Below are 9,483 nucleotides of genomic sequence, written 5' to 3'. Positions count from 1 at the left end.
CGCCCGCTTGTTTGCCTCAGCCGCAAGCAGAAAAGTATGCACGCCCTCAACGAACTGGGGAGAGCATCGGTCATCGTACATCCATTGCCGGCTCATGTTCATTACACAACACCGAATAGACCAAATTAATACATGTTCATACATAAAGTTCATACAACACTTACATGCAACAAACAAATAACTCTCTAGCTAAAGCATTTAAATGCAACAACAAATACGATCAAGATCGCAACTAAGGTAATAATGGATCCAATAGCATAATGATACCAAGCCTCACTATCGATGGCATATTTTCTAATCTTTCTAATCTTCAAGCGCATTTTCTCCATCTTGATCTTGTGATCATCGACGACATCGGCAACATGCAACTCCAATTCCATCTTCTCCCCCTCAATTCTTTTCAATTTTTCTTTCAAGTACTCGTTTTCTCTTTCAACTAAATTTAACCTCTCGGCAATAGGGTCAGTTGGAATTTCCGGTTCACATACCTCCTAGAAAAAATTTCTATGTCAACTTGATGGGCATAATTTGTCATAAACACGAAATTCAACTAGTTTTAAAAGAGAATATACATACCACATCCGAATCATAACAAGGACTAGGGCCGACGGGGACGGATATCAAAACCATGGCACTATATGTATAACAAACAACGTACGGGTAAGATAATTATACGAGTAACTATATATCCAAATCACACAAACATCAATTTTTATATAAAATTACATGAACAAGAGGCTCACCACAAGGTGGTGCCGGCGACGGGACGGTGCGGGCGACCGACGGTGGCTACGACGGAGATTTAGAAGGAACTAAGTAAACCACACCTACATATGCAAACTAAGTGTTATTTTTGACCTCAAATTGCATATAAATCAAATACTAGCACATATATATATATATATCCTCCCAAATTACTAAACTCACAAATTAATCACTATATAAAGCATTGCAAGAGCTAATCTAGCAATGAGAGATGAAAGGACAAAGTTGCTAACCTTTGTGATCATTTGAATGGATGGGGGCCTTCAAATCTTGACAAATTTTGGGAAAAATGTGTGCTGAGCTCGAGAGGAAGAGAGGAAGAACAGAGACGAGAGGGGAAAGGGGAAGAACAGAGCGAGCTCGGGTGGACGAAGGGTTTATGTAGGATGACCTTTAGTACCGGTTCGTGCCAAGGACCGGTACTAAAGGGGCTGGAGGGGCCCCAGTCTGACAACATCCTGCCACCACCCTCATTAGTACCGGTTCGTGGCACGAACCGGTGCTAAAGGTTCGCCACGAACTGGTACTAATGAAAGCGGCCCGGCTAGCCGTTGGAACCGGCACTAATGTGCTTCACGTTTGACCCTTTTTCTACTAGTGCTCTGGCTCCCAGGTGGCTTCATCCTCCGTGTGGTGGCTCCACTGAACTTTGCAAAACTTGATAACCTTACTACGGGTGACTCGAATGGCATACTCTAGAATCTTAACTGGTTTCTCCTCATAGGTCAAATCACTGTCCAACTGGATTGCTTCCAGCGGCACTGTATCTCTCAGCGGTATATCGGCCATCTCTGCGTGGCACTTCTTCAAATGGGAAACGTGGAACACGTCGTGAACTTCTGACAATCCTTCAGGCAAGTCCAACTTATAGGCAACTTCTCCCATACGTTCCAAAACTTTGTATGGGCCTACAAAACGTGGCGCTAATTTTCCCTTAACTCCAAAGCGCTTAACTCCTCGAAGTGGTGACACTCGAAGATAGACCCTGTCTCGGACTTCGTAAGTTGTCTCCTTGTGTTTAGAATCTGTGTAGCTCTTCTGCCTGGATTGGGCTACCTTGAGCCTATCTCAAATCAATTTCACTTTCTGTTCAGACTCCTTTATCAGATCCTGTCCAAACAACTGACAGTCTCCAACTTCATCCCATGACAATGGGGTCCTGCACCTCCTTCCGTACAAGGCTTCGTAAGGGGCCATCTTCAAACTAGATTGATAGCTGTTGTTGTAAGAGAACTATGCATATGGCAAATTTTTGTCCCAACTAGATCCGTAATCTAGCGCACAAGCTCTTAGCATATCCTCCAAAATCTGATTGACTCTGTCAGTCTGTCCATCTGTTTGTGGGTGGAAAGCTGTGCTAAACTCCAGCCTGGTTCCCAAAGTTTCATGCAACTGATTCCAGAACTTTGAGGTAAAGTGGGTTCCTCTATCTGATACTATACTCCTAGCAACTCCATGCAGACATATGATCCTGGTCATGTATATCTTTGCCAACTTTGCACTGGTATAGGTAGTCTTCACAGGAATGAAATGAGCTACCTTGTCAAACGATCGACTACAATCCAAATCAAGTCATAGCCTGAACGTTTTCTCGGCAATCCTGTGATGAAATCCATGCCTAACTTATCCCACTTCCATTCGGGTATCGGCAATGGCTGTAGCAATCCGGCTGGCTTCTTATGCTCTCCCTTTACTCTCTGATATACATCACAAACTGCTACATATTCTGCAATATCCTTCTTCATTCCGGTCCACCAGAAAATATCCTTCAAATCCAAATACATCTTGGTATTTCCGGGGTGTATCGAATACGGTGAATCATGGGCCTCTTGTAAAATTAACTTCCTGATCTCCGAATCATTTGGTACATAAACACGGTCTTCAAACCATAAGGTATCGTGCTCATCCTCACAAAATCCCTTAGCTTTTCCTTTGCTCATTTTCTCCTTAATAGAGGCAATCTCCTTGTCAGTCTTTTGGGCTTCTCTAATCCTATCCATCAATGTAGACTGAATCTCCAATGCTGCTACATAGCCTCTTGGAACTATTTCCAAACATAGCTCCCGAAGGTTTTCTGCTAACTCACTTGGTAAATCTCCCGTCATTAAGGTGTTGACATGACTTTTACGGCTCAACGTGTCAGCTACTACGTTAGTCTTTCTAGGGTGATAATGCAATCTCATATCATAATCCTTGATGAGCTCCAACCATCTCCTTTGTCTGAGATTCAACTCCTTCTATGTGAAAATATATTTCAAGCTCTTGTGATCCGTATACACCTCGCAATGGTTTCCAATGAGAAAATGTCTCCAAGTCTTCAATGCATGCACTACGGCTGCTAACTCCAAATCATGCGTAGCATAATTCAACTCATGGGGCTTAAGCTGTCGTGAGGCATATGAAGAAACTCTTCCTTCCTGCATAAGCACTGCTCCAAGTCCTCGACGTGAAGTGTCAGAATACACCTCATAATCCTTGGTCTGATCCGGTAAAATCAACACTGGTGAGGTAACCAAACGTTTCTTCAACTCCTGAAAACTAGCCTCACATTCCTCAGTCCATATGAACTTGGTATCCTTCTTCAACAACTCCGCCATGGGTTTCGCAATCTTTGAGAAATTCTCAATAAACCTTCGGTAGTATCCTGCGAGTCCAAGAAAACTCCGGATCTCTCCAACTGTGGTTGGCGCTTCCCACTTGGTCACGGTATCAACTTTAGTGGGATCTACTACTATACCTTCTCCGGATATAACGTGTCCGAGAAATCCAACTTCTTTCAACCAAAACTCACATTTGCTAAACTTGGCATATAACTGATGTTCTCTGAGCTTACCAAGTACCAAACGCAAATGCTCCTTATGCTCCTCTTCATTCTTCGAGTAAACTAGGATATCATCAATGAACACTATGACCAACTTATCCAAGAACTCCATAAACACTTTGTTCATCATGTTCACAAAATATGCAGGTGCGTTAGTCAGACCAAATGACATAACGGTATACTCGTACAGCCCATACCTGGTGGTAAAAGCCGTCTTGGGTATATCCTGTTCCCGAATCTTCAACTGGTGGTATCCTGATCGCAGATCGATCTTAGAAAATACCTTAGCTCCTTGCAATCGATCAAACAGATCATTGATCATCGGTAGTGGGTACTTGTTATTGTTGGTTACTTCATTCAATCCTCGATAATCAACAACCATCCTTAACGATTGTAACACCCCGGATATGACTTACCCAATTTGTATTCCAACTCTTGCCGTTTCCGGCGTTAAGTTATTTTATTTTCTCGGGTTCGGGTCTTTGTCTCCGTGTGTTGTTATCATTGTCATGCATCTCATATCATGTCATCATGTGCATTGCATTTGCATACATGTTCATCTAATGCATTCGAGCATTTTCCCCGTTGTCCGTTTTGCATTCCGGCGCTTCGTTCTCCTCCGGTGATCATTTCTACCTTTCTTTCATGTGTGGGGTTTAAACATTTCCGGATTGGACCGAGACATGCCAAGCGGCCTTGGTTTACTACCAGTAGACCGCCTGTCAAGTTTCGTATCATTTGGACTTCGTTTGATACTCCAACGGTTAACCGAGGGACCGAAAAGGCCTCGTGCGTGTTGCAGCCCAACAGCCATCCAATTTGGCCCAAAACCCACCTAACCCTTCTCCATCATCTAGAGCGTTCGATCACGACCGCGTGGCTGAAAACCGCACCTCATTTGGACACTCCTAGCTCCCTCGACCTCTATTTATAGCCCCCCTCCTCCAAATTACGGTTCCCTTTCGTCCAAACCCTAGTCCCCTTCGTCTCCACGCGCCGGCGGACAAATTTACGTCCGGCCGGACATGTCCATTCCGCCCCCGCCGCCGAGTCCAGCGACCACTATCGCCGCTCCAGCCTCCTCTCGCCGGGATCCGGATTCGGCGCCCCGGTCACCTTCCCCGACGAACTCCGGCGGCCGTCGACTTTTCCGGCGACCTCGGCATCCGTGCGCTACAGTGTTCTCAGATCTGGAAATAATATCTCGGGTTGACTTTTGTTCCTAACCCTAGTTCATGTGCTCATGTTCATCATGCTATATCTCCGCATCCGTAGCTTCAATTTGGGCATATAATATATTAAATTGTTCGTCTCAGAGAGTACATCATTTCATTCCATTGCATCATTTTCATTTGAGTTTATCTTGATGCCCGAAATGCTGTTAGAAGAGGGCTACTTGAGATATTTGTCAGATCTACTACTCCATTTAGACATTTGTCATTTTGCCATGATTTTTGTGTGCATGATATGCCCTGATGCTCTACATATGTTTTGTTAAGGGTTTTGTCATCTTTCCAGAGGTGCAACCCATGTATTTTTGTGATGTGTGTGGTGACTAGCACAAGCTTGCAAAGTGAGGCACTTGGTAATTCTGATTTCAGGGACTTAGCATTTCCACTAAGTCCTTGAGCTGTTTATCTCATGTTGTCATATGTTCATGTTGTTTCCGAGTGATCCGTGCCTCTTTTGAGGATGATCAGTAATGATGTTTTATTAATCTTGTAGTGCTCTATCCATCAATGTATTTGTTTGCATTTATGGAGCACCCTAGCTTGAGTCAATCGAGCTCCACTTTTGCTACTTAGTGAATCTGGGCAGATTGTCAACTTGTTTGCAATTTTGCCGATGATGTTGTAGTTGATCCGTGCATGCTATGCTATTGTTCTTGCCATGTCTAGCTTGCATTTTGTGTGTTCTTGATAGATGTATGCTTAGATTTTCATGACTTGCTCCATAGTGAGTGCATCGAGCTGGTTAACATGCCTACTTGAGTTATGTTTCAGCATGTGCCAGTTTTCACTAAGTCTGAAAACTGATTATGCTTTTGCTATGTTCACATGCTTGCTAATATGTTTTCTGATCCCTTTTGGGTCAAGGTCTCTAAGGGACTTTTGTTAAGATTTTTGAGTAGCTCCATGCCATGTTTTACTTTTTCATGTTCAGGTCCTGTAGCATATATTTTTTTTGCTCCGAAGAGTGCTACCTGATCTGAAATTCCAGACAAGTGTTAATTTCACTAAGTCTGAGATCCGTTTACCATATGCATTTTTGCCATGCTTGTTTGAACCTGTTAATGGATGAATTGACCGTAGCTCAGTGCTAGACTTTTGTTAAGCATCTTGTATGCATCCCTGCCATGTATTTTGATGCCATGTTTGGGTGCTGTAGCATGTTCATCTCATTGCATTTAGATGGCTACTTGCTGTAAATCGCAGATCGGGGTCATATTTGAATCGCTTGCCATTTCCAAACCGTAACTCCGATTCCGGCGTTCTTTATATCGTTTTCAAGCAATTTCATCTCATCTTTCCAGTGGAACACTTGGATTCCCAAGTTGAGGCCAGGTTCATGCATTACTTGTAACATCTTGCATATGCATCCCGCATCGCATCCCGCATAACATATCATCATTGCATCATATTGTTTGAGCCTTGCACGTGGTTGATTGTGTTCTGTTTGTTTGTATGTTTGGGTAGAGCCGGGAGACGAGTTCACTAACAAGGAGCCCGTTGAGTTTGCTTTCGAGGATCCAGTCAACTCTGAGAGCTTTGCAGGCAAGATGATCATACCCTCGAAATCACTACTATCTTTGTTATGCTAGTTTGCTTGCTCTTTTGCTATGCCAATGCTATGATGCCTACCATTTGCTTTCCAGCCTCCCAAATTGCCATGTCAAACCTCTAATCCACCATGACCTAGCAAACCCTTGATTGGCTATGTTACTGCTTTGCTCAACCCCTCTTATAGCGTTGCTAGTTGCAGGTGAAGATTGGAGACCGTTCCTTGTTGGAACATTTATTTACTTGTTGGGATATCATTATATTGCCATGTTATCTTAATGCATCTATATACTTGGTAAAGGGTGGAAGGCTCGGCCTCTCGCCTAGTGTTTTGTTCCACTCTTGCCGCCCTAGTTTCCGTCATATCGGTGTTATGTTCCCGGATTTTGCGTTCCTTACGTGGTTGGGTTATAATGGGAACCCCTTGATAGTTCGCCTTGATTAAAGCTTTTCCAGCGATGCCCAACCTTGGTTTTACCATTTGCCACCTAGCCTCTTTTCCCTTGGGTTTCCGGAGCCCGAGGGTCATCTTATTTTAAATCCCCCCGGGCCAGTGCTCCTCTGAGTGTTGGTCCGAACTAGAGTCCTGTGCAGCGCCCCCTCGGGGAAACTCAAGGTTTGGTTTTAGTTGTGTGGAGCACTCATCTGAGTGTGCCCTGAGAACGAGATATGTGCATCTCCTATGGGGATTTGTCGGCACATTCGGGCGGTCTTGCTGGATTAGTTTTAACCTGTCGAAGTGTCTTGAAGAACCGAGGTACCGAGTCTGATCGGAATGTCTCGGGAGGAGGTCTATTCCTTCGTTGACCGTGAGAGCTTGTCATGGGCTAAGTTGGGACTCCCCTGCAGGGATTTGAACTTTCGAAAGCCGTGCCCGCGGTTATGGGCAGATGGGAATTTGTTAATGTCCGGTTGTAGATAACTTGAACCTTAATTTAATTAAAATGAATCAACTGAGTGTGTTACCGTGATGGCCTCTTCTCGGCGGAGTCCGGGAAGTGGACACGGTGTTGGAGTAATGTCTGCGCAGGTTGCTCTCTAGTTTCTCGCTCGCGCTTTTCCTCCTCTTCTCGCTCTCTTTTGCGAATAGGTTAGCCAGCATATATGCTAGTCGCTTGCTGCAGCTCCACACATATTTTCCTTGCCATCCCTTTTAAGCTTAAATAGTCTTGATCGCGAGGGTGCGAGATTGTTGAGTCCCCGTGGCTCAAAGATTACTATTACACCAGATGCAGGGCCTGATGATTCCACTCCAGGTGACGCGCTCGAGCTCAAGTGGGAGTTCGACGAGGACTCTCAACGTTACTATGTTTCCTTTCCTAATGATCAATAGTGGTGCCCTGTTGGGGTGATCGGGACCATGTCGCTTGTTGGGTTATCTTTTATTTTGGCGCCGTAGTCGGGCCATGAGTGTTTGGATGATGTAATGTTATTTATGTACCTTGATTGACGTGGCGAGTGTAAGCCAACTATGTTATCCCTTTTTATTATCTATATTACATGGGATGTTTGTGAAGATTGCCTAACTTGCAACATATGCCTTCAATGCGATTATGCCTCTAAGTCGTGCCTCGACACGTGGGAGATATAGTCGCATCGAGGGTGTTACAACGATCCATCCTTCTTTTCCACTAGAAGTACTGGCGATCCCCAAGGTGAAGAACTTGGGAGAATGTATCCTTTATCCAATAACTCCTTAATTTGCTTCTTAATCTCCACCAAATCCTTTGCGGGCATCCTATATGGTCTCTTTCATATTGGCCCCGTGCCTGGCAAAAGCTCAATCAAAAACTCAATATCTCTATCCGGCGGCATGCCTGGAAATATACATCGGGGAAATCCTTCACTACTGGTACTTCCTCCTGCACAACTCCTGTTAAACAATTTGCTTGAGTCCTCTTTGGCACATGTCGGGATACATACTTGATCCTTCTCCCTTCTGGGGTGCTAAGCAAAATTGACTTATTGGCACATTCAATATTCCCTTCATACTTTGACAGCCAATCCATGCCTAATATCACATCCAATCCCTGAGATTCCAACACTATTAGGTCTGATGGAAATATGTAGTTACCAATCCTTAATGGTAACCGATCACACCATAGACTAGCCATATATTCTACTCCGGGCAAGGTTACTAACATGGGTGACCTAAGGGCTTGGGTTGGCAGTTTATACTTATCCACAAATCCCCTTGATATGTATGAATGCGATGCACCAGTATCGAAAAGAACAAGTGCAGTAAATAACATAACCAAAAACTTACCGATTACTGCATCCGGCTGCTCTTCAACCTCTTCCACGTTAACGTGGTTCACCTTTCCCCTATTGAACGGGTTCAGCTTCTTCCCAGAGCTTCCATTGCCATTTCCATTCTGGGATTCAGGACATTCATTGGCATAATGTCCGATCTTCTGACACTTAAAGCAAGTGACTTGGCTCAGGTCTCTCTTGGCTGGGGTCGATGGGTTGGGGCGGTTCTGGCCGTTGCTTCCTCCATTCCCATTACCATTCTTGGTGCCGTTGTGGTTGTGCGAGCTACCTCCTCCATGGGTATGCTGAAAATGTCCTCCCGGCCTAGGGGTAAAATGTAGCTTCTGCTGAGCTCCTGAATTGTGCTTCCCTTGTCCATACTACCTCTTGCGATTCTCAATCTGCTGTTCCTTCCCTTCAATCATGAGAGCACGATCTACCAACTCCTGGTAGTTGTTGAAGGTTGCTACCATCAACTACAGGCTCAACTCATCATTCAGTCCTTCCAGAAACTTCTCCCGCTTTGCTACATCCGTAGCAACGTCATCTGGGGCATAACGTGCTAATTTACTAAAGTCCTCCACATACTGGCCAACTGTCCGTCCTCCTTGGTGCAAGTTGCGAAACTCTTGCTTCTTTATGGCCATATCTCCTACTGAAACATGGGCAGTTTGAAAAGCCTGCTGAAACTGGTCCCATGTGACAGTGTCAACAGGGAAAGTGGCTGTGAAATTCTCCCACCATGATGCTGCGGGTCCTTCAAGCTGATGTGCGGCAAACTTCACCTTTTCCGCATCCGTACATCCTGGTGTGGTCAACTCTCTAGCTGTCTTGAGGAGCCAATCATCTGCTACTATCGGCTCG

The sequence above is a fragment of the Triticum dicoccoides genome, chromosome 2A (assembly GCF_002162155.2).
Source record: "Triticum dicoccoides isolate Atlit2015 ecotype Zavitan chromosome 2A, WEW_v2.0, whole genome shotgun sequence".
Lineage (NCBI taxonomy): Eukaryota > Viridiplantae > Streptophyta > Magnoliopsida > Poales > Poaceae > Triticum > Triticum dicoccoides.
This window is presented reverse-complemented; position numbering follows the sequence as displayed.